The sequence below is a fragment of the Tursiops truncatus genome, chromosome 8 (genome assembly GCF_011762595.2).
Source record: "Tursiops truncatus isolate mTurTru1 chromosome 8, mTurTru1.mat.Y, whole genome shotgun sequence".
In the NCBI taxonomy this organism is placed as follows: Eukaryota; Metazoa; Chordata; class Mammalia; order Artiodactyla; family Delphinidae; genus Tursiops; species Tursiops truncatus.
Genome location: NC_047041.1, coordinates 90,701,701 through 90,728,953, shown reverse-complemented (window position 1 = coordinate 90,728,953; position 27,253 = coordinate 90,701,701). Strand labels below are relative to the sequence as shown.

The 27,253-nt window shown below is 38.1% G+C and overlaps 1 long non-coding RNA gene across 1 annotated transcript in view; it reads left to right on the top strand.

The window, feature by feature from the left end:
* The first annotated feature begins 227 nt into the window (after positions 1–227).
* Positions 228–27,253, top strand: part of LOC109552212 (uncharacterized) — a 63,695-nt gene continuing 36,669 nt past the window's right edge. Inside the window, exon 1 of the long non-coding RNA XR_002178976.2 lies at positions 228–358. This is a non-coding gene — a long non-coding RNA (uncharacterized lncRNA). The remainder of the gene's footprint in view (positions 359–27,253) is intronic.

Below are 27,253 nucleotides of genomic sequence, written 5' to 3'. Positions count from 1 at the left end.
AGTGCTAAATTATTAATATTGTTTTACATATTAATGCTCAACAAATGGTGCTGATAGTCAGGACGGTGTGATCATCAGGGTAAGAGTTTCGCATAGGCCCAAGTTTTCCTGGGGCTTGGCATTATTTTCCTCTCTCTTTCTCTCTCGGTTTATTGCAGGTAAGCATAACAACCCTGACCAGGCTTTTAATTGCTGGCTAGTTAATAATAAACGACATAATCTTAACTGCCTGGGTTTGTCTTTCCTAATGCTTCCCCAAGAGCTCCTGTACCAAACAAGATGATGGTCTTCGTGGAAGAAGGCATCTACGTAAAAGCATCGAGCCTGCTTTTTCATTCTGAGCTTAGGAACCAGTAAGGTAAGGGATCACTGAGAGCAGTGCGATGTCGACCGTATCTCTGAAATTTTCTTGCCAATTATGTTTAATGAAACCTACTGGGCTCACAGCAGATGCTGCCAGCAGTCTCATGGAACACAGATTATACTGAACTCTCTGGGATCTGATAACTTGTATTATAGGAGGGCATTGAAAAAGAGCCGTGGAACGCCTAGATTTCAAGGTACTGTTTCTAGTCCCACTTTTTTTTTTTTTTTTTGCGGTACGCGGGCCTCTCACTGTTGTGGCCCCTCCCGCTGCGGAGCACAGGCTCCGGACGCGCAGGCTCAGCGGCCATGGTTCACGGGCCCAGCCGCTCCGCGGCATGTGGGATCTGCCCGAACCGGGGCACGAATCCGCGTCCCCTGCATCGGCAGGCGGACTCTCAACCACTGCGCCACCAGGGAAGCCCTAGTCCCACTTTTTATACACATGTCATTATCTTTAGTTAAGTCACTTCATATCCCTGGGTTTTATTTTTCTCATCTACAAAATAACAAGGTTTAAGGCTAGAGGAACAGTTAAGTCCCCACTTACTTGCCCTCTGACCTCGGGCAAGTTATTAGACTCTCACAAGTCCCACTTCCCTCGTTTGTAAAATTAGGATAATAATACAACCTCCTACCTAGGGTTGTTCTCCCTATTCAATGTGCTAAGGCGTGTAAAATGTTTAGCATGATTCCTGAAGCGTAGTCACTGCTCAATAAAATAGTTTACCATTAGCCTCGAATTCACCCTTATAAAATAGCATGTATGTGAATACAATCAATTTGCAAACTCTCTGCACCTCACCTCTTTCACATAAACACACTCTTCACTCCTTGGATTTTGAGTGAACATCTTTTTTTGAGATAGTGAGGATTCACCTTTAAAGATACTTTGTCCCTGGACAGAGATAGTAGAGCAACCGAAAGCATGGATAAAGGAGCAACATTAAAGTGAATGTTAACTTTTAAGTTTTTCAACGCAGCATCTTCCACCAGCTTTAAGTTCTCTCTGAGAAAACACATGTTTGTACCCACTTGCTCACAGGTGCATGTGCTCACACACACAGAGCACTGAGGTCAGAGAGAAGATTTTGAATCCTTAAGTCGACTGAGCTGCCCAGAGGGACGACCGTGCCTTAGCTTTAACATGTGTAGAGCAGTTCATAGTCACTGTCAATTTTTGCAGGCACTCAGGAGGTTAGATGAAGTTTCCATTTATTATGCCTTACTCTCGACTTTGTGTGTGTGTGTATATATCTATATCTATATATCTATATCTATATATATAAATGTTAAATGAAGACTCTGCTGGAAAGGAAATAAAGGGTTCCTGTATCTCACATGGAAAGTGATGGTCACATTTTTCTCTGCCATAATGATGGTTTAATCACTTTCCCAGTGCAAAATGTCATTGGACACACAGACCAAACTTTAAAAGGTATCTTTGCCAATTATCATTGTGTAGGGACAGGAGCCAGCCTTTTTTTCTTCCTTTCCCCCCTTCTCCCTCATTCTCTCTCTCCCTTCCTTCCTCCCTCCCTCCCTCCCTCCCTCTTTTCCTTCCTCCCTCCCTCCCTCTTTTCCTTCCTCCCTCCCTCTTTTCCTTCCTCCCTCCCTTCCTTTATTTCTTCCTTCCTTCTGAAAGGATTTAGACTGGCTCTTCTCAGGATTTCTAAGCCCACCATAATACTGTCTCTACCTGCTTTCTAAATTTATTTCCCATTTTTTCTCCTCATGGAGTCATCCTTCTTGCCACACTGACCTACTTCTATTGCTTTTGTTTGTTGCTAATGTCCCCTCTTCATGTATGACTTCTCTCCTGACCCCATCACCATCGCCTGGATAGATCCTCTGCATTTTTAAAGTGGGTTAAAACTGCACAAATTATCACTCAGCAGTTACAAATCTGGATATATAGGAATAGGGTAAATGAGATATTTTGTCTCTTCCAGAATACGTACTTAAATGAAAGGACTGTGTCTTTTTACTGAAAATTCTACACTTATGAATATAAAGTACTTAATAAGTACTGGAGGATTTAAATTCACTGCCCAAAGAATTCAACAGTTATATTCAGATGATGGGAGCCTCGGATTTGTGCCTAAATGTTAGGGCTTCCCATTCAGGCACTTTCCTTAAGGGGTAAGGGAGCAGTCAGTTGAGCCAAGGAGGAATGCCCAGTGAAGTCCCACTCCAAGCTGCCCTAGACCCACCACCTCAGTGGCCTCTTTCCTTAGTCCGTCCTCCTTAGCGTGGGCTTCATTGCCGACGTGTGTACGCCTGGCACAAGTGGTGGCCACAAGGCTGCTGTTTGCAAGAGGCGTGGGTGGAGCTTGGGTGTGCAGGCAGTGGGGTCCACAAGCAAGTGATGCTGCTTGTGCTGTAAGATGGAACCAGAGATAAGAAGAAAAGGAGCACAAAGCTCTAGGTGTCAATCATCCTAAGTTAAATCCTCACTTTCCATGTTGTGTCAAACGTGTGTTTGCCAAGGTAGGTACAACATAGGTTATTTAAATGTGTTAGTTTGATTCAGACACATGTGCTCTCTTTTTGAATTCTTGCCCCAGGTCTGCACATGGTACATCTGGGCAGGGATCAAATGCCCTCTAATCCCACGGGCCCTTCTGGATCCCCTCAGCCACTCTAAACTCCCATTTGACTCGCCCACTCCATGTGTTGCTTTTATTTGTGAACTGGGGATACTTATGAACAGACATCTTTGTTATCAGACTGTACTGTTTTTGAAAGCAGGTTCCATGTGATTCACCTTTGCATCTTCACTGTGCCTATTACAGTATATCTTAAAACTTGCAGATAATTTATAAATTTTTATTGAATGAATAGCAAAATAAATGTCTCCAAAAAGTGTAGATTTTACCCTCTTTAGAATGTATCAGGCACATGATAACTGCTCTTATCAAGGCCCTTTGGTTACAACAAGCACATTCAAGTTCACACAATAATGAATTCAAGGAGACAGCCACATCTCATGGGCATGAAATAGGACTGGGACTCAGGCACTAAAACTCAGGGTTTAAGAATGTGACTGTCGTGTTTCTTCTAGGGAGATATGACTGCTCATTGCTGCTTCTCTAAGGAGACCACTTTCTTCTGTTCACCATTTCTTCCACTTAGTATAACTCAGTCCCCGGTCCTTTGGTTTACTGGAACACCACCTGTATGGGTCAGCATTCAACCAGAGAAACAGAACCAGTAGGAGCTATGTATTAAGAGAGATATTGCGAGGAATTAGCTTATATGGTTATGGGGCAAGTCAGCCATCTGCAGAGCGGGCCGCCAGAAAGGGCAGATGGAAACTCTTGGGGACAGGCTGAGGCTGCAACCCACTGGCAGAATTTCTTCTTCCTCAGAGACTCCTCAGTTTTGCTCTTGAGGCCTTTCACCTGATCGAATCAGTCCCACCCAGATTATCTAGGATAATTTCCCCTCTCTAAAGTCAACTGATTTTGGACTTTAATCACATCTATTAAATACCTTTACAGCAATAACTGGATGAGCATTTGAATAAATGGAACGGTAGCCCTGACAAGTTGACATGTCAGAAAAAGCCGTCACTCTGCCTTTGGCCCTTATCCAGGCCGACCCTTTGTTGAGCTTTCTACATTTAGAGAGCCCCGTTCTTTTAGTTAAAATAATCAAAAGAAAGGATTGTATTAGTTTCTGGCAATCAATGATGTCATCCCTGGTGAGATAAAGGAGGCCAAGATAACAGAGTATGGGGGTCTGCTCCTCCTGGAGGCTGTCATGGAAAGATTCTCTAGAAGAAATTATGGTAAGTGCTAGCAAAGAAGCCCCTCTTCTAGACTACCTTCCCTTGGCTCTTTCCTTAATACCATGGAAGTTGGGATGCACTCTGAGAAATAAGGCTTACTCATAGTTCCTTACTTTTACGGTGAACGTTCTTATCTGAAAGGAAGTTTTATAGAGACGAAATAACTTTGCACCAAGAAAATATTCATAATTTTGCTCATTTACAAATATATTAAATATAGAGGCAAACCAATAAAATGTAGGATAGTAGGATGGTCATAAAACTTCTAATTTGTTACAGATGTAGCAATAATAATAATAATGATAATAAAATACCTGAGTGGATCTTCAACTATTTTTCCCCATATGTCACTAACGTAGCTTAATTCTGTCAGTTTTTATGTTTTTTAATTTAGAATGTTAATCAATTGCAGGGTAAATACCAACTTGGCTTCATAATTCTACAAGTACATAACTTTGATGGGGATTATAAAATTTTACTCACCAATGGCAGTTCTGTCCTTCAGTATATCCAATTAAGTTTTCATCCTTAGAGCAAAGTCTTACAGATCACAGTGGAAACAAATAGTTGCCCTGGGTTGTGGCTGAAATGAATGCTAATCATGACTGGCTTCATTCTGCCCCATGAAATGTGTGTTTTACAGTGACATTCAGAGTAGTACAGATGAGCTATAAATTGCATTTTCATTCTCTAGGCTCCATTTTACAAATTCTATAAATGAGTCACACATCTGTTTTGTTTGCTTTTGATGCCACAGATTGCTGTGTCCTGTGGTTTTATAAACCCAAGCTCTCTTGCTGATAAGCATTTTTGTCCTAAGTGGAAGAGAGGAAAGACAGAGGTACAGAGGAATGCATTTCTAAAAGCATTCAAAGGGGATCTGTAACAGATTGTTTATGGTGTGGGTTCAGTGTCATTCATTTATGGACTAATTTGTAAGAAACCTCTATTTTATAAAAGATACTGTGTTTAGTACTCTGAGGGATATAGTCCCATATATAAGATATAGCTCAAGTTCCAGAAGCTCACTATTTAGTCTTAGGATAAGACGAGTACAGAGGGCATTACAATATTATTTAAAGCAAGAACAGAAAAAAAGCATGCAATGTTTTATGGATGTCCAATGGAGGACCAAATTGCATCTAGGGAAGAGGAAACATGACTTCATTGAAGAGTTTTGCATGACGTTGAAGACGGACTTACCTAAGCATTACAGAACTAGGATATAGCATAGGCAAAGGTAAGATGTGGAAAAACAGAGACGGTGTGTTTGGGCACAGGAAGTTATCCATGTGGATGCAGCAGACGGTGCTGCCAAAACAATATGACTGGACCCAGATTATGAAAGACCTTGGATGCTAGGATAACATGCATGCTTATTGTCCAGGAATGCAGCAGAGAATCTTATGAACAAGTGTGACAAAGACTTTCAGGCTGAAACATATCCAGGCAGGGATTTCCCTTTTCACACACCACTTAGCATCCTCAGAATATGGTCCATGGACCTCTGCTGGTCCTTATCAGGTTGCTACTGGTTTACGCTGAGAAGAATGCAGAAAATGAAATTAAACATTTAGGAATTTTTCAAAACAATTTGCCATTGGCATTGAAGTACATGATTTTGTATTTTCTAATCCATAACGGATTGGAAAAGAATTGTTTCTTTACCACAGATAATCTGAGAGCACCCAGTGCCTCTGCCCCAGGGTGCTTAGACTACAGACATCAGTTTCTCAACTGAAGTCGGAACTTCTGTGTGTGTTGCTATTTCTCTTGTTCCCATTTCCTCTCAACTCACTGGACATATTCCTTAATTGCCTTTTGATCTCAACACTTTGATGTTGCATCTTAATCTTGACCTGTTCAAAGGCAATAATAATCAGATCATAGAAATTAACCCCATGTAATCTAGAGCAGAGGTCGGCAAACTTGGCCCATGGGTAAATCCGGCTCTCTGCCTATTTTGTAAATGAAATTTTATTCCAACACAGCCGTGCTCATTTGTCTCCATTTCATCCATGGCTGATTTTCTGCTACCATAGCAGAGTTGAGTAGGTGCCACAAAGACTGCATGCTTTTCAAATCCTAAAATATTTACTAACTGGCCTTTTACAGTAAAAGTTTATATGGAAAGTGAATGAGTCTTTAAATGGAAATTACTTACCAGGCACCCACAATTCTTATTTTCCTGAAAGGCTCACCAGGAAAAAATTGGGGGCTACGCTAGGATTCAGGAAGTCATTGAGAAGGAAAAAGGCTCCTAAATCACATATGTTCACATATACTTTGGGCAGGTGTGAAAGGAAGCTTAGAGCATATACTGCATTAAATAATCTCTTACATAGTTTTTTTTTTAGTTTAGCACAGATAAGGATGCAAGCTAATGAAATCTGATGGAAGAGATGTCATCCTTGTTAGTGATTTTAAAAGATATCAGGTTTATATCCTGGAGATGGTAACACCTACATAAATACATGGGAGAAGTTAAAGTTATTTCAGTTAACAATTCCTTTTAAAATGTATTTTATTTTCTGCTTGGGCTTCTGAAAGCATCAGGACAGTCAAAAGATGTTGTCCTGAAAGTTGTAGGTTCATGGATTGGCATATCTGGAATTATAGAAAAAGATGTTAAGTAAAACTGTTATGTAAAACTATGTTTCCTCTTCTCTCTGTATTTCTTGCTACATTTTTGTGTGGTGGCTATCACTGGGGAGCACATCTCTGCAACATAACCTGCTACACTCTACACATCTCCACATTCAGCTATCTTCTCAGAAGCAAAATAACCAGGAGCAAAAAATAAAAGGAAAAAGGAGAACTAATGGTGACTTAACTCCTTTGTAGAACAAGGAAGGGCATATTATTAAGCTGTAAAATAAACTTATATGGAAGGTCATATTACTCCCACTTTACAAGTGAAGAAACTGAAATTCAGAGAGTAATTTGCCAATGTCACACAGCTAATAAACGAAGGAAACTGTATTTCCGTCTAAGTATGCTCTTCCTACTCTCCTAGCTAGAGTTTGATAAAAATAAATACCACGTTGGAATATAAATTTAGGTAGAAGAAAAGGAAAATGAGCAAGATTGGGATCCATAGAGGTTAAAAAATCCTCAGCTCAATATAGACAAGATCAGGTGGGAAAAGAATGCAAGTAAGCTGATTATACAGATGTGAAAAGGCAGGAGTGAAAAGAGTGATGTTGCGGAGAGACAAGGGTTAGAGGCATATTGAATTCCAAATTTTCAGGTCTCTGCCTACATATATATTTATGAATGCATATTATCCACAATGAAACAAAACATCTGCAACCTACACCTAGAAGAATGCAAGGGGTTGTAAATAGTCCCTTGACTCACTAGGATCTGCTGGAATTCAGAAACAAATTCATGTATCAATGTTTTGTTGCTCATAAATCCAGCCTCAGGTGAATAATGTTTGCAAATCACTAATAACTTGGAAATGTATACTTATTGCACCAGAACCACCTGAGCTATTCAAAGTCATTGCAAGGATATATTTTATTCAATTATCTTTTAAGAAGAGGAATCTTTTTTTCCCTATAAAGCTGTCTTTTAGGAAAAGGATTCTCTCTCTCTCTCTCTCTCTCTCTCTCTCATTCTCTTACTCTCTTTCTCTCTCTCTCTCTCCTCCCTGCCCTCTCTCCTTTTTACACAAGTCTTAATCAAATCTAGATATCTATTTATGTATGTGAGTAAAAGACCATAAATTTCTATAATGATCCTACTGTTCACCATTTTTACAGAAGCTTTTGACTCAGAAGAAAGTAATTTAAAAGATGAATTTTGTTGGCTTATTTGTTTCTATCTTCTGTTAACAACTGCTTCTTATTTATGATTCAAAGGCCAGTTTCAAGATTAAAACACAAACAAAAACCAGACTGCCAAGCTTAGAGGTGAGTCATCCAGAAACTAATCTGCCCTTGACTACCTTCCTATGCACTCTAGAATTCAGACACTAGCAAAGGGTGCCACGGGAACATGTAGCTGTAAGAAATCACAGAGCCATGGAGGCCTGCAAATTACTTTCCTGGCAGTCTATCCACTCTTATATTCCTCAGACCCTGTGACATAAACATATTTAAAACCAATCTTTTTTTTCTGAATGAAACCCTCTACTGCTCATGTCTCTCTGTTCTAGAGAAAGACTCCCATCTACCCAGTTTTCCAGACTACACACTTGGGTTTCATCCTTGCCTCCCCCTCTTCATCACCATCGACACCTAGTTTTTTGTCTGTATGTTCTAACCAATTCTTCTGATCCTACCTTTCTTAACCCATCTATTTCTATTTCCAGTGCCATGGCTTTTCGTGGGTGACCATTTTCCCAGGGGTTGCTGGCAACTCCCTTAAACGGGTCTCCCAGTTTCCACTTTTGTCTCTCTCCAACCCATTCTTCATGCAGCAACCAGAGCACTTTTCTCCCCTAAAATTAGACCATGCCATTCCTTTATTTAAAAGTCATTATTGACTATTTTTCTTAGAATCAAATGCAGACTCAATAACTTGGTCTACAACACTCAATCATCCGACCTTTATCTCTGCTGCTTTCTCTCTCATTATTTGCATTCCTCTTACTCTATTAACTGAGCAATGTAATATACTTCACCAGAAGCACAATCTCTGGTTCACTTCCAAGCCTTTGCTGCTATTCCTTCTGCCTGGAACACTATTCCACTCTTCTTCAAAAGACCAACACATATGTATCCTCCAGGATCCAGTTTAGAATTTCATCTGCAAAGTTTTTCTTGACAGATTCCCTAACCTCCCCCTCGCCACCCCGCCACAGAGACCCTGCCATGCACACACACACACACACACACCCCCCTCATACCTTTGCTTTGCTTAGGTGCATCTCTGTATTTCCTCTTCAAAGCGCTTGACATTTGTGTTAGTTTCCTATTGCTACTGTAACAAATCCCTACATAAGTATAGGCTTAAAACAACAGAAATGTATTATCCTACAGTTCTGGAGGTCAAAATACCCCCATGGGTCTCAATGGGCAATCCAGTCCTTATTGTGAGGTCAGCTGATTAACAATCTTAATTCTATCCACTAACCAACTTCCCTTTTGCTGTGTAAGATAATGTATTCACAGATTCTAGGGATTAGGTTGTAGACTTCTGTTGGTGGAGGGAAGATTATTTTTCCTATCACAATAATCGTGTTTACCTGCCTGTGAACACTGTCTCCCCTCCCTCTCTTCACCCCAGCAACACACAGACCATATGCATTTTCTGAGGAAAAGGATGGTATTTGTCCTCTTATCGATGCTCTGGCGTCTAGCAAAATGTGTAGTATGAGGTAGGTCAATACATATCTTGAGATAATTAATGACTAAATCAGAGGGCCTATGGACTTTATACCAGTTGTCTTGGTGAAAGCTTACTTAGTTGTAGAGAAGGCATATATGAATCCCTTTAACTTTCTCCAGCAATGCTGTGCCCCTGATCATTGAAGTATTAAAGTGTTAAGTTCTAAGAGAAGAAGGGCAAAGATCTCAGTGATAAGATAACTATAACTTCTCCACTGCATCTTCTCCAAAGTGACAAACAGGAATAGATTTATGTTGCTTTGCTAAAATATATGATACTGATGATTATAATGCAGCATTATTCTATGGAGTTGAGAGAAGTACAATCTGACCAGGCACTCTTTTCAGTATTAGATCTGTCCCTGAGAGATGACATCTTATTTAAGATTTCTTTCTAATATCTATTAGTGAAAGCTTATGATTCTTATATAATGTCAGGAAATCAAACAAAACAGTGACAGGGATCTATCTTTCACATACAGCTGATTTCATCTACTGTCATGTATTGCATTGATTCTCAACTCTGGCATGATTAATATTTTGGACTAGATAATTTTCTGTTAGAAGGGACCTGTCCTGTGTATGGAAGGATATTGTTTTCTTTCCAGGTTTATTGAGAATTGGAGGATGTTTAGAAGCATCCCTGGCCTTTACTTACTAGATGCCAATAACACCTTTCTCAGTTGTGACAACCAATATTATCTCCAGATATTGCTAAATGGTACCAGCGGGTGAGAGGCAAAATTACTACCAGTTGAGAAATACTGATATAATGGGTTAGATAAAATTTAAGACAATCACACTGTTTTTCCCTTAAGGATTCTTGGATATTATATTAGGGAGAAGAAACTCTGATAATGTGTGTGAGTGTGTGCTTGTGTAAGGGGTCACATTGTGATAGTGGGAATGACGTAATTCCTGAGTTCCATGCGCAAAGACATTTTGACCATAGCAGGCATCCAACCTGGAGGATTCTGCCTCTTTTCCCTCTTTTTACTCTTTTTTTTTTTTTTGTGGTACGTGGGCCTCTCACTGTTGTGGCCTCTCCCGTTGTGGAGCACAGGCTTCGGACGCGCAGGCTCAGCGGCCATGGCTCACGGGCCCAGCCTCTCCGTGGCATGTGGGATCTTCCCGGACCGGGGCACGAACCCGTGTCCCCTGCATCGGCAGGCGGACTCTCAACCACTGCGCCACCAGGGAAGCCCCCTCTTTTTACTCTTTACCAAGGATAAGAATTCTTTTATCTCTCACTATCTTTATTCAGCTCTGATAGCCAATATCTTCCTGTGCTTACTATGTCATGGAAACTATTATGAAGGATTTACAGATGGAGTTCTCCTCTTTTTTTCCCTCTTCCTACCCTTCAATGTGTCACTGAGGGCATCTTGATAGCCTCTCAAATGAACACATTTATATATGTCATGTAAAATAACAGCTGCTTTCAAAAGCTGACCCAGAAGAGGCAGTCCTGTCCAGAACGCTTCCTCCTTCCCCATGTACCAAGCTCCTTATGCTTCTAGGAGAAGCAGGTGATTGATGCTGAACCGTGTTATTTGTTGACGCTGATCATCTAATGAGCAACATAACTGCCCAGTAACTGGCTTTTCCAGAATGCTGCATAGAGTGTAACCATCAAAAAGTGTCTCTCTGTTTCCAATGTAAATTCCTTTCAATTTTTTGGTTGTCTGATAAGCTGGTGAGAGAGAAATGTTTTAAGCATATAATCCTAGAGCCCATTATTAGGAGTGTTTTCATTTTCTTATCTTCTGGCATCCATTTCCACGTAGTTTGTGCCTTTAATCAATAATGCATGATTCCATATAGAAAAAACTCAGGACTGTTTTTGTTTGTTTATTTGGATCCACTTCTTTTTTTTCAAGATAAGCTTGCTGGCTCTGTCTATGATTACGTGATTTCTGGGCACTGTAAAGGAACCTTCACCTAAACTTACCCTGCATGCTTTTCTAATGTTCAACTTAGAGATATATTTCTTGGTAAAGATTTGGGAAATTAATCAAATTTGGATGAGCTGTGCTATTTTTACTTAATAATATTTTTGTAGAGCAATCTGTAACAGTTAGGAGCAAGAAAAGAACATAGATCAACTATTAGTAGGAATAGAGGAGAGAGGAACTGAGAAGAGAGTTCTGGAGAGTTCTTAAGATCATCACTGCCTACTTAGCAGTTTGTCTCCATTGAGTTCCAAGGACTATATTACATTTCATTTGACTAAATTAAGTGTGCGTGTTTAGGCTCTGATAAAACGGTCTCTCCTAGGGCAGGTCTTATTAAGAAAAACAGACTGTTCAGGATTATTTCAAGTGGTTGCTTTTCCTCTCCCCTTTATGAAACACAGGGAGATTTTTCTTCAGTATTCACTGTGAGAACCTGGTCAACTCCTGGACATAAAACTCGTGAAGTGTAGGCATCCTTCTATGACCGGGCTCCTCTGGAGTTTTTAAATCCCAAGCTTTTCAACACTGAGCCCCCAACAGTTTGTCAGTTCTAGTTGAGGTTGTCCTACCTTGGCACTGGTCCTCCAGGGGTTTCTGCTCCTGGGTTTCTGCTTTGGTAAGTTGTAATTATCTGTAATTTTCTCTTTGTCTCCAGTTTGGGAGGCAGCAGTTTGCCTTGTGACCTGAATTCTCTGAAGGATCTAAGAAGAGTTGTTGATTTTTATTAGCAAATTGAATCCAACAATGTTTAAAAAGCCCATGACCAAGCACATTTTGTCCCAAGTAAGCAAAGACATTTTAACATTTGAAAATCAATTAATGTAATTTATCACATCAGTAGGCTAAGAAGAAAAATCACATGATCATATCACTAGACGCTGGAAAAGCATTTGACAAAATCTGACACCCATTCATGATAAAGACTCTCAGTAACAAGGAATAAAAAGGAACTTCCTCAACTTGATAAAGAATATCTACAAAAAACATACAACTAACATCATACTTAATGGTGAGGAACTTGAAGCTTTCTCTCTAGCAACGTTAGAAACAAGGCAAGGTTGCAGGATACAAGGTTAATGTACAAAAGTCAGCTGCTTTCCTATAATACTAGCAATGAACAAGTGGAATTTGAAATTTAAAACATAATACCATTTACATTAGCACCCAAAATGTGAAATACTTAGGTACAAATTTAACAAATATGTACAAGCTCTATGTGAGAAAAACTATAAAACTGTAATGAGAAAAATCAAAGAACTAAATAGAAGGAGAGATATTCCATGCACATGCGTAGGAAGACCCAATATTTTGAAGATGTCAGTTCTTCTCAACTTGATCTATAGAGTCTATACAATCCCAATCAAAATTGCAACAAATTATTTTGAAGATATTATTGAAATGATTTTAAAGTTTCTATGGAGAACAAAAGATCCAGAATAGCCAACATAGTGTTGAAGGAGAACAAGTGACTGACACTAACTGACTTTAAGATTTAGTATAAAGCTACCATAATCAAGACAGTGTAGTACTGGTGAAAAAAGAGGCAAATTGATCAATGTGACAGAATGGAGAACCCAAAATAAACCCACATAAGTATAGTCAACTGATCGTTGCAATGGAGAACTGGCAATAAAATGGAACAAGATAGTCTTTTCAACAAATGGTACTGGAACAACTGGACATTCACATGCCAAAAAATGAAACTTGACACAGACATTATATCCTTCACAAAAATTAACTTAAATTGGATCATATAACTAAATGTAAAATGCAAAACTATAAAATTCCTAGAAGATAATGTAAGAGAAAACAGAAGATCTTGGGTATCATGTTAACTCTTTAGATATAACACCAAAGAAATGAATGATCCACAAAAGATGTAATTGAAGCTGAACTTCATTAAAATGAAGAATTTCTGGTATGTAAAAAAACAAGAGAATTAAAAGAATTAAAAGATAAGCCACAGACTGGGAGAAAATATTTGCAAAAGATACATGTAATAATGAACTGTTATTCAAAATGTATAAAGAACTTTTAAAACTCAGTATGAAGAAAACCAACAGTGTGATTAAAATTGGGCAAAATACCTGAACAGGTATCTCACCAAAGAAGATATACAGATATAAAATAAGCATACTAAAAGTTACAATCATATATAGGCCATTAGGGAATTGAAAATCAAAACAGCGAGATACCACTACCTACCTAACAGAACTGCCAAACTCCAAAACACTGATGATAGCAAATGCTGACAAGGATATTGAGCAACAGGAACTCTCATTTATTGCTGGTGGGAATGCACAATAGTAAAGCTATTTTGGAAGAATGTGGATACAAAAATACTTAATAAAATTTTACTTAATAAAAACTGTAATCTATTAAAACACATGTGATCAAGTCATATCTAACCCATGACTTTTTTCACTTACCAGAAAATTAATCAATGTAATTTCCCTAGTTTATTTATTTATTTAATTTATTTTGTTGCACGGGGTCTTAGTTGTGGCACGTGGGTTCCTTAGTTATAACATGAGAACTCTTAGCTGCCACATGCATGTGGGATCTAGTTCCCCAACCAGGTCGAACCCAGGCCCCCTGCATTGGGAGCGTGGAGTCTTAACCACTGCACCACCAGGGAAGTCCCTCCCTAGTTTATCAACCAAAGAAGAAAAATAAAAATCATGTTTTCTTTTTTCAATAAAGAAAAAGCATTTAAAAAAAACTCTTTGCACTTTAGGAACTTCCTTAAGTTGATTACATGCTATTTACCAAATTCCTGCAGCAAATATTATTCCTAATGGAAAATTCAGGCACTGTCTTTGCAACTGGAGATGAGTCAAGGTTGCTCAGGGACAATATCTACAGAAGAGCAGGTCATTACCATGCACAACTCCAAGGACACCATTCATGTAGACTGAGATGTGTGTGGTGCTACAGAGGACTAAGCAAGACAGAAACTGTACAAGTCTTTGAAGTGACACTATCATGACTACTCTTTTGTATACTACTGGTAGACCTGCCAATGATATGGGCTGAAAGGCAAGTGATAAGGTTTCCATTATTCTCAGAAGACAGAAATACCTTAGAAAAACTAAGGAATAAAACAGTTTAGAAAGTCGCTAGTATAAGATCAACTTACAGAAATAAACGGAAAACATAATAAAAATACTATACAAAACCCAACACACAATGTCTAGGAATTAACAAAGAATTCATGACAGTAACAGAGAAAAAATTAAAGTTCCATTAGAAGATAGAAAATCAAACCAACACACAATATCTAGGAATTGAAGAGTTCATTAAAGTATGGAGAAAAAATTAAAGTTTTACTAAAAGATAAAAAGAAAATCAAAATAAGTGGAGACATTGTATGCTTTGCATAAAATTAGCCAATATTATAAATATGTCAATTGTCCCGAGATTAATTTCTAAAATGTGTATAATTTCAATCAAAATCCAATTTTTATGAACTTGAAAAACTTGTTTTTAAATTTACATGAAAAATTGAGTACACAAATGGCTAAGCCAATTTTGAAAAAAAAATTTTTTTAAAGAGAAAAAAGAAAAGTATATACTACAAAGCCATGTATAAAAAATAATAGACTGAGTATGTTTCTGGTGCAAAAAGTAGCAGAAAGATACATGAGGTAGGATAGAGAACCCAGAAACAGAGCCATGTACATGGGGAAACTTACTATAAGATAAATATGGCTCTATAAATCAATGAGCAAAAGGCAGACTTTTTAACAGATAGTGTTGTGAAATGTGCTTCAAAATATGGGGGAAAAAAATCAAGTGGGGTCTTTTGTAATACCACATATAAAGGTATATTCCAGATGGATTATAAAACAGAGTGTGAAATGTAAAACTACTAAGGTTAAGAAAGTGAGAAGCACATGCTTATAATCTATAAGTTGGAAAAGGCTTTTGACAATAATAATCATACCAAAGAATAGACCACATGGCAAACATGTTACTTATTTGTTTATACTAAAATTAGGGATTTTTGTTATGGTAAGGAAGTGTGAAAAAATTTTAAAGGTAACAGATTGGGAGAAAAGATTAAATAAAACTTACAATCATTTATATCTGGAATATCTTAAGAACTCACACAAGTCAAGAGAAAAATGCAGAAAACCCAACAGACAAAATAGTAATAAAAACAGTAGTAGTAGTAGTAATAGTAGTAGTAGTAATAGTAGTAGTAGTAGTAGTAATAGTAGTAGTAGTAGTACTAGTAGTAGTAGTAGTAATAATAGTAGTAGTAGTAGTAGTAGTAGTCGTAGTCGTAGTCGTAGTCGTAGTAGTAGTAGTAGTAAATGCACAAACAGATCATCAGTTTATGATTCAATAAACATTTACTGAGAACATACACCCTGCCAAAAGTAGCCCCCAGGGATACATCATTAAACATAGTCAAAAATCCCTGTCTTTATGGAAGGCATATGATTTCAGATTCAATACAAACAGAATAGAAATTAAATATCACTTTGCATGAATCAGATTGGGAGAAATTAGAAAGCTGTGTAATGCCAAGTTTGGGAATGAGTGTGGAATTACAGGAATCCTGAACATTGCTTCTTTGAGCCCAGACTGTTGCAGTAATTCTAGATATCTTTAAAGCAATATTTAGTCAAATTTTCTCTGAGGATTTCTATGGCTGGATAATCTCCTAGAGAATGGCTCACACGGGTGTATGTATAAGAATGTTCAGTACAGTATTCTTTGGAAAAGGATGAAGTGGTAGACAGTCTATGTGTTTATCACCAGGGTAGGAAAATTTATATACAACAGACACACACGCTGTAAATTATGCATCAGTTAAGGTCAAATAAAAAGGTAGATGTACATACAGCATCATGGATCAATCTTAAAAATACAGCAGTGAAGGAAAAAAAATATGTACAGAATGTGGTCTGTTGTACAGCACTGTTTATTTATGTAAAATAAGAATATATACACAATGTGAGACTGCATGTTACTTATAAAATTAGTGGATATCTATAAAAATATTACAATAGTTACAAGGAGAAAAATGAAGGTGGGAAGTGTTTTAAAAGGAAATAAAAGATTGAATTAAGAGAACACCAACCGTTTGCCGTAACGAAGAGGTTAGGAGAAATACCTCATTCAGAGGGTGCTTAGGATCAAACAAGTGGCTGTGAATGCTTTGTCAGTTGTCAAGTGCGCTTTTGACACTGGCATTTATGCACATAAAAAGATGCAGCAGCGTTGGTTCATCTTTTCTACAATAGGATGACTGAGCTATTTCTAGGAGAGAATTCCATAAAACATAGAGAATTTGTCTTGGTCCCTGTGTCTGGACTGTCACAGGCTAGAATGACAGGACCTTGCATGAGGACTTGATATACATCCTCTTGTTTGTCTCTAGGTTGGCTGTGTTCCATGCCTTCAGCCTGCATCATTAATTCCAGGCTTCTGACTTATACCATGTAGCACCTGGAAAAGAACAGAGCATGGGGGATTCTGTGCAAACAATATCCACTACCTGAAATACAACTCACAGTCAGAGCTGTAGCAGCAGGGCTGTATTGGGCTAGGGAGATCGGAAATAGAGAGTGCATCGTGGGTTCCATGCCCCTTCAGGCACTGTCACTAGCTACTATAGAGTTAATTAAAATGTCACTTATTAGCGGTGGCAATAACAAAGGTCTTTACCTTCAAGTCTAAAAGTTAATTGAAAGAAATTGAACTCACACGAGGTACTCAAAAACATTAATTGCGCTCTGTGCCAACAAAAGCACCAAAATATATTATGTATCGACACCAATTAATGTATGTATGTAGACTACACAAGAATTTTAATTTGTGTATTTGGCAGAAAGAGTGTCAGAGAGATGTTGGTTGAATTCTGACTTTGGATGGGCCAAGTGCTTAACCTAACTGTGCCTCAGTTTTCTCCCGAGTAAAGTAAGTGCAATAAAGTCTACCATTACATGCTTTTATTTGTTTATTTGTTCTGGTGAGGATAGGAGAGTATAATCTAAAATAACCTAGCACAGTACCTGCCATTTGTGAAGTGCTCAATAATGAGTATCTGCTATGATTACATTAAAGAGGTTTGATATGTTGAATCTTTTATCCAGAGAGTCTGTAAAATTATCCCTGCATGTTTGAAAGCCTCTGCCTGTGATAGCGAGATGCTCTGATTTATCTGATGTTGAATCATTTAACAGAAGGTATGTATTAGGGTTGTAAATTTTGAAGTTATAAATGCTCCAAGGAAAAAAAAAATGTAGTTATCTCCACTTTGTACAGCAGGCAATTGAGATGCAAAGGGGTCTTCAGAATTTCAAGTCAGTAAATTACAGAGGGAAGTCTCAAACTCTGATACATTTGCACCCTAGTGTTGTGACCTTTCTCTAGTATTTATTGTTATCATTTGGGGTTTCATGTAGTTTTTTTTTTTTTTTTCTATATGTTCAATGGAAGGCACTGAAGGTGTATCAGAGTTAAGACAAAATCTCTTCCCGTAAGCAGTTAGCATGCTAACAACCTAGATGGTTTAAAAAAGTGAGCATAGAGCATACAAATAATTCTAAAATAATGAAGTCTTTGGTAAATGCCATAGGAGAGAGGTACAAGTAAAGAGTTACGTACAGATTCATGTGTTTGTTGAAGACGTAGCGGAAGAGGGAATATATCTAATAGCTTTAGAATAGAGACTACTTATGGTGTTCATCAAAAATGAAAGGAAGAGAGCATTTCACATAGAGAAATTACTAGCAAGAGCAAAAAGTTTGAGAAAAATGAAATATTAGAGTGTGATAAATATCCAGTTGAGCTTAAGAAGCATGTTCTAGACAGTAATGAATGCTTTATTAAGGAAAGAGGGAAGGAAGGAGGGAGCCGGGAAGGAAGGAGGAAAGGATGATGGAAATAAGGTCGGGAAGCAATGAACAAATGAAAGGCAACGCCATGAGAAGTCTTGCGTATTAGGCTGAGGGGTTTGCAATTAATCCAACAGATGAATGGATTTAGCTAATGCTTTCTTTCAAGAGTTGCCTTCTTTCTAGCAAATTCAGTTCAGAATTGGTGGTCATTAGTGTACAGAGCTTTGGACTTGGTGTGATTCTTGCTGTTCCTTCCTGGGGACAATAATCGGAAAGAACAAAAGCAAAAGCACTCTGTGCAGAGGGCCAGATAAATCTTAAGTCCAGTCAGAACCCAAGCAAAATAAACAATGTTTCTGAAACACATGTCGTGACCAAAAAGAATGGATGAATTATTACCCTGGCATTTCCTTTGTTATTTATGTCCAGAAATCAATCAACAACTGAAGGGATGGAGTAATTTATAAGTCAGGTGCTGTCAAATACTTGTGGGTCTCAACCAATATAACCTGTCTGTGAAATCCTATGAAAATGGATGACAATAGAAAATAATCTTATTACAAGCCTGACATTCATAATCTGGTGCACATTATCCTAACAGGATATAAAATCAAGAATTAAAAAAAACAATAGCTGCTGAAAACAGAAGTGCCCACTGACTGTATAAAACCTCTTCTCTTTCCTCACTGCACCTTGTTTAATAAAAATAGATGTAGGTGATGGAACATTTATTATGGAAACAAGTTAACCAAAAAGACCTGTCAATTTGATGGAGGAGGTTATTTGTTCAACAATATATCCAAGCACATGAGGCAATATGGAAATCCAATCCCTGCTGTCCCACCTGACTTCTTGACCAGAAATAAATGTCTGAATAGCACTGATTAAAAGTATAGACATAGTATTATGAACATGTTTTGCTTCATCATATTCAGAAGGACTAAGGAGCAATTGGTCATCTCATGAGACCAGAATTTAAACAAGAATCTTGTTAGAAATAGCTAGGCAATTTATCTCCCTCTCTTTCTCCTTCTCCATCTCTGTCTCAGAAGCAGTTGGGTTGTTCCTCAAACCTATTTTAGCCATTGGACCCTCACTCATGCAGTCTGCCTCTCAGGGCCAGAGCTATATTAACCGAACAGATAGAACTCTGATGAATAGTTTAGGATGCCAAGGAATCAGTTTAATAATGAAGAAATATAATTGACCAGCAGGGCAGATGTTTCATATTAGTGTACTATCTTCCTGCAGGTTACATGGTAAGAAAAGTTCTCATTGGAAGGTATTTTGGTTAAGAATAATCAGATACCGATGAGTTAATTAAGCAATATCAATGGCTCATTGTACCAAGATGAGTACCCAAGAAATTATTTTCATTTCGTAGATGAACCTGAAATGGTCATACTCAGAGGACCCTCTGTCCCAAATAATGTCAGATTGGACTTTTATTTTCAGGATGAGCTGTTTCAGGCTCATGTGTTTCAAGCCATGTCCAAATCTCCATAGCTTAAAACAACACAGGTTTATTTCTCACTCAACCACACATCCATGTGGAGTTGGTCTTCCTTATTTTCATCAGGGACCCAAGCTGATGAGAGCCTCCACTGTCATGAGCTTTACCATCACTGCGCCAGGAAAAAGGAGATAAAGTGAATTGTGCACTTAGCTTTGAACTGCTTGGCCCTGGGAAGGGAAATGCAAAGCTTTCTCTCATACACCATTGGCTAAAGAAAGACAGATGGCCATGCCTGACTGCAAAGCACAGAACATTCCAAACATATTCCACACCTTAAAGAATGAGAGTTGGAGTATGGTAAATAGCCCTAATGTGTCCCAGAATACATTAACAATTTCTCACTCTTTGAGTTCAGCTTTTGTATATACACTTCCCATCTGCCTATTGTTTTACCAGTTGTCTGTAATGTGGTTTTATTTATATTTGCTAATGATACACATTCAGATTCTCTTGTTTTGTCACTTTAACTAAAATGTGTTTGGTCTCTAAACCAGAAATATGTCCATTGCTTAGTGGAAGCTACTTCTGTAGAGAACTGAACTCAATTGTTATTTGTTGACTTCTTCAAGTTCCCATTATTTAAGGTTCATCGGTCTGCATCCTATGTGCAGACACCAGAAATTATCCCCTAAACCTTCTGGATTAATAACCAGGTGGCCCAAGTGGCATTGTTCTGGAAATCGAAATTTACTAAGATTATATCATGCCTATTTATTTGTCAGTTGTGCCAAGTTCGGCTAATTATCCAGAAGAAAAAAAAAATGTTACATAGCCATAGATTATACCTCCAATTTGATGAGAGGCATTATGATGTGATAGGTAAGGGCAGGGACACTTTTGGATGGGAATATGGGCTCTTTCACCTCTCAGCTGGGCTACTTCCTGTGTCCATTCCTCTCAGCTTTGTTTTCCTCATCTACAAATGAGACAGTAATACCCATTTTGAAGTTTGTCATTAAGTATCAAGCACCCAGGCTTAGTATTGTACTAGACACAGTGCCTGGCACATCGTAAACACTAAACAAATGTTTGTGGCGAGGACATTATTCTAAACAAGAGGCCTGCATTTATCTACGTTGCCACTAGATGGTGAGTTGAGGTAAAACAAAATATTTGCTCTGATTTTATTTTCCAATGCTTGACACTGGGAAGAAATTATCCACAGTATACAGATGTTTCTGGTTGTTTGTTGGATTTTACACTAGATAAGTAAATTAGGCACATGAATAGTATCAATAAGGTTTCTGCAGTAAGTTCTCTCCTAACAATCAGTGTGAGCCCTGATAGTTGGAGCATAAGATCCATGTTATTTAATGTAATTGATCACAATTTACAAGCTTTGATTCACAGCTGGCCAGATGGTGCTAACTGACAATCTCTGTTCTCTCTGGCTTTTTTTTCTCCCTAAATTTAGGTTTGTGTGTGTGTGTGTGTGTGTGTGTTTATTTGTCAGTGAATTGTTAGTCAACTAAAATGAAACAAAACAAATCAGCAACTATTAAAACTGCTTTTCCTCTTTATCATCACACAGTCATTCCTACCACAAATATCTGCTTCTTTCAATAGAGGAAAATAGGTTTGCATGTCTTACGTATCTCAGGAGTTGTGGATTTACATGTACTTTCTTGGTATGCTAAATAAAGCTCTTTATTTCATAGTCTTGGGTAATAAATTATAAAAGGAGATAAGCTCTGAATTGCTTAGGTTTTTTTTTTAAAAATTTGAGTTCTATGTTCCTTCCTTCCTTCCTGCCTCCCACCCTTTCTTTCTCTTTTAGCCCTTGATCAAATATTTCTTGAGTGTCTTCTATGCATCAGAAAGCGTTCTAAGCAGTAGAAATGCAGCAATAATATTCTGCCCTCAAAGGAGTGGGAAGATAGAAACTAAACACAGAAAATGATAAGAGCTGTGAAGAAAAACCAAGCAAGTGGCAACCAGGATGTCTGTATTTTACATCTGTTGGCTCAAGAGATTGGCGTCCAAAAAAAGACATATGAGTTAAGCCATAGAGCAAGACTTGGACGTATCCAAGAAAGAGTCTTCTAGGCATAGGCAAAAGTATGTATCATTATTCTGAGCAGAACTTGTTTGATAGGCAGAAGCCCAGTCTTTTGATTATAGTGAGTGAAGGAACAGCCAGTAAGTGTGACATCAGAGGAATAATCAAGAACCAGGAGCCAGGCTGTATAGGATTTTGTTGACCATGCCAAAAGTCTGGATTTTATTATGAATGTGAAATAAAGTTGCCAGTGGGTTTTGAGCAGGTGAGTGATGTGATCAGGTTTACTCTCTAAAAGAACCTCCTTAGCTGCTGTATAGAAAAGAGACCTTAGGGAGAGCAAGAAGGAAAGCAATGAGACCAATCAGGACACGACCACCTTATCTAGGCAAGGAATGTTGATGGCATGGACTGGAGTGATGTCCATGGAGGGAGTCAGGAGGTACCGGACCATGGGACCTGTTCTGCTAGTTAAATAAACATGAGCTGTAGGACCTGAGACAGGGGAGCGATTTTGTCACATGCTTTCCCTTGGCAGACTGAGCTGTATAAGAACTCCACTGAGCAAAGGGTCAATTCAACCATTTGATCTTTCTTCTGCATTTCTCTTTGCCTTGAGAATCTATGTTAAGAGCGGTTTGGATTTTTGCAGAAGGTCTGAAAGTTAAATCCAGGTTTTCTGAATCATCACAGGAGATGGCTTTCTCCAGCACAAAAGGTAGCTTCATCTCCCAATGAGAAAGGATAGTAACCTCCAACACATTTCACTCACAGTCAACAACTAATGATGAGCATCAATTATTAGGATGTCCATTACTACAGATCCAGGGGCTGGGGATAAATAGCCTTGTCTACAGGCTTTAAAATTGTCAACAAGTAGTAGCTGCTGCTCTAGTTAATATGTATCCTCCCATTGCTGATTTTTCAGAGATAAAACCCCACACTGTTGAGGGAGGTTGAAATTAAATCTTGTAATAAATTATGCGCTATCTGAGACTGTATTCTGCTGTGATCCCACCTGGGCTGCCGATAAATAAACAGAGTTATAAAACACAGATTCTGTCAGAGACTCAGAGTTCCATTGCCTGTGTTTACTACCTGTTCTCTCCTTTCCATTTTATTTTTCTCTTGAGTTCTTTAATAGAGAACAATCCCTACTGAGTTATTTTGATCCCCATCCATTTCTTTTTAGAAGTTAACAATTCATGCAAAATAGGCTCTAATTTTTTTTCCAGAGTATTTAGCAGGACAACTAATGCTGATTTTAAAAAGCTGTCTAGAGTGTGTTTCCCTTTCCTACTAGCCTGGACAGATTTCATTAGTAACCATAACATAAAAATGCCAACTTTTCCTGTCTTCTAGACTAGTGTGCATCCGGAAAGCATTTCCCAGGCCTTAGAATTGTCTCTGAAGCACTAGGATTGCATGGTCACTAGATTTATACCCGAGGGGATTAAATCCCAGGCATTTCCCCAGGACTCTCTTTATTCCTCTTTGCCATCTACTGGTTTTCCTCTCATTCCTGCTCATTTTCACCTGTTTAAGACAAGGATAGCTGCCTCAGCCTTCCTTACTATTCTGACTCCTGTTGTCAGCCTGGGTGACTTCCCATCCATATCGTGAACACTTGCAGCACCCGAAACCTCTTAAGTCTTTAAACTTTCAATGCCTCATGTTGGAAAAAAAATGCAACATGTGAAATGTCAGTATGAAAAGAATCCATGTGCTAGAATTCCTAACATGGAGAAATCCATTAAGCGGACGTTGTTTACATTTTACAAAAAGAAGAATGGAAGATTCTGATATGTTGGCTAGATCTTAAAACCTAACGTGCATTTCCAGTGAGCATGAGAATGATGATTTGGATTAGTTCAAGGTTGCTTTGACTTCAATTTACTAAGGAAGTAAGAAACAGTGGAACGGACATGCATGAGTTATGGAGTGGATGTGCTTCTCCTCACAAAGCAGCACTTGAACCTCAGGTCTATTTATGTTTGAATTACTCTTTGTTTGTTTTCCAAATAAACAAGAAATTTCTAATCTTTAAGTTGGTCACTTTGTGTGTTTGGGAAGTTTCACAATTTAATTGTTACTGAATGCTTTATTACATATCAGATTGGCAAATAGAAATAGCAACATAATTGCCTGCCATCTCTTTTCTTTCTCTTTTTTTTTTTTTAACATCTTTATTGGAGTATAATTGCTTTACAATGGTGTGTTAGTTTCTGCTTTATAACAAAGTGAATCAGTTACACATATACATATGTTCCCATATCTCTTCCCTCTTGCATCTCCCTCCCTCCCACCCTCCCTATCCCGCCCCTCTAGGTGGTCACAAAGCACCGAGCTGATCTCCCTGTGCTATGCGGCTGCTTCCCACTAGCTATCTGTTTTACGTTTGGTAGTGTATATATTTCCATGCCTCTCTCTCACTTTGTCACAGCTTACCCTTCCCCCTCCCCATATCCTCAAGTCCATTCTCTAGTAGGTCTGTGTCTTTATTCCTGTCTTACCCCTAGGTTCTTCATGACATTTTTTTCCCTTGAATTCCATATATATGTGTTAGCATACGGTATTTGTCTTTCTCTTTCTGACTTCACTCTGTATGACAGACTCTAGGTCTATCCACCTCATTACAAATAGCTCAATTTCGTTTCTTTTTATGGCTGAGTAATATTCCATTGTATATATGTGCCACATCTTCTTTATCCATTCACCCTATGATGGACACTTAGGTTGTTTCCATCTCTGGGCTATTGTAAATAGAGCTGCAATGAACATTTTGGTACATGACACCTCTTTTCTTAACAACTTCTGTGTATGTAGGTGGAAATGGCCCTGACTTAAAAAATGAGAAAGAGAATAAAGGGACAGAATTTCAATGCCTACTATGAGTTGTATCCTATGAAAATCCCATAAAATGTCAATTTTACAGGAGAAAAATTTAAGGCAGTTTGAAAAGTTACACACATCTCCCCATAAAAGAATCATGGCCACCGTAATTGAATATGGACAAGACAGATGGGCACAGCAACCAACATCTTGATGAAATATTTAAAGGGGTGATTACTTAATAGGAATAATTGCTGATCTGAATTTTCAAACCCCACTGAGGAAGAGCAGTATGTGCTCTGAGCTAAAGCTAAAGGGCCTTTTGAAGCTTTTCTCTCATACAGATTAGGAGGGAAAATGTAATACTTCATTTAGGAGAACAAAATTGTAACTGTTCACTTCCACTTTTCTAAGAGTATTTTTCTCTCCTTGTTTTCCTATCTTATCTTCAAAAGAAATGTTTAAATAACGACAAACATAAAGTGGAAATCTTTCTTGTGTCCAGTTATTCAGAATATGCTTCCCACTTTTATAAATGCTAAATCACATTGAATGATTCTGAAAAAAACTAATAAGTGGATTTCACTTCATTCCCTTACAATATCACTCCTTTCCTTTTTAGTTTTCTTTCTTTAAAAAAGCTCTTTGAGCTTTTGAACCTTTCTTTCCAGCATACAGAACAATTTTGTTGCTTCACACCCTGAGTCATCCCTACTTGTACACTCCTGTCAAAGTTTATCCATTCCAGATCCTATTCTCTCCAGGACCTAGAAGTCTCACTGTTCAAAGGCATGTCAGCTTCCCACCACTGCACTTATAACTCAACCTGGAATTTTTAGTCATCATCACCTGCAGACCTCTAGAATAAGCTGCTTTAAGTTCGATGGTTCAGAATGAGTAGGATGGTGTGGATAGTTTGTTAGCAGGTTGCCTTAGAGTTGGAGTGCATACCTTGATATTTGTACCAAGATTTATTATGCTGCTATACCTGTCTTCCATTTATTTGGCTCTCTTAACTGCAGTGTGTTATAGTAGGAGGAGTAGAATCCTTACAGCAACACAGCAATGATATAAAAATCAGTGTGGCTGCCGGATTATATATAGGGTCAGAATAGAAGAGGCAATTAACTGCAATGTATTAGGGTATAACTCACTCAGAATAAGGCAAATGTTGGATCTATGCTCGCTTCTTAAGTATCAGGGGGCTGGAGTTTTAGGCTCTTCAAGTTAAGCAACATTAGTGTTTTCTATTTTACATTTTGTTTATAAGTACCGTGTGTGTGTGTGTGTGTGTGTGTGTGTGTTAAGAACAGTTAGTTCTACTCAGCAAGTTTCTGTTGGTGGGAATGGAAATTGGTAGAGCCATTATGGAAAACAGTATGAAGGTTCTTCAAAAAATTAACAATAGAACTAACACACGATCCAGCAATCCCTCTTGTGGGTAGATATACAAAGGAAATGAAACCTGTATCTTGAAGAGATATCTGCAGTCATGTTTACTCCAGCATTATTTATAATAGCCAATTTACAGAAACAAGTATCCACTGACAAATGAATTGAGAAAGGAAATATGATACACACACATACATAAATTTTACATTTTCTTTAATAATAAATAAACCTATCTAGTAGTAGCTGTAAGACATGACTCTTCCATTTGTATGTGATAGAAACTTAGTTCAAACTAGTGTGCATAAAAAGAATACTTTTAAGAAATTTCTAAAGTCATGGCTGAGTCAAGAGCCTTGAGATTAATTTTGATTTCCTCTGTAATTCTTAGGTACATTCCTCCAAAATGTTAGCCAAGACAGCTATCAAGAGCTCAAGTTTATACATTAGCTTTCAGAAAAGGTCTTATTTTAACAGTATTTTAGCCCAGCTTGTGTCCCCTGCCAGAGAGTGCAATTTACATAGATTACAGTGTGATTCACACAACTCATGTATCAGTTTGTTCCCTTACCTCTTTCAGGTCCATGGTTAAGTACCAAGAGTTCACCAAACCTTCCTACACACTCCATAAACTTATAACACCGCCCTTGCCCACACTCTCCACACATCTTCCTTGCTCTATACTATTCTCTACAGAACTTACCACTATGTGACACACTACATATTTTATAGGTCTTAGTTTGTCCATGTTCTGCTGCCCTGAAATGTAAACTCCCTGAGGAGATTTCACAGCCCCCCACACTTTGTTTATTGCTGTATCCTAAGCACCAAGAATAGTGCCTGATACTTTGTCACAAATGAATATGTGCCAAATGAATGAACTGATGAATAGATTCTGAAGGGACAGTGTGGTGCTATTACCAAAAGAAGAAGGAATGATTTCTGTATATTAATTTTGTAACCTGAAACTTTACCAAATTCATGGATGAGTTTCTATCCAATAACAACAGAATAACAGAAAAGAAATTAAGAAAACAATCCCATCTAAAATCACATAAAAAAAGAATAAAATACCTAGGAATAAATCTAAGGAGGTAAAGACCTGCACTTGGAAAAACAGAAGACACTGATGAAAGAAATTGAAGATGACACAAACAAATGGAAAGACATACTGTGTTCATGGATTAGAAGAATTAATATTGTTAACATAACCATA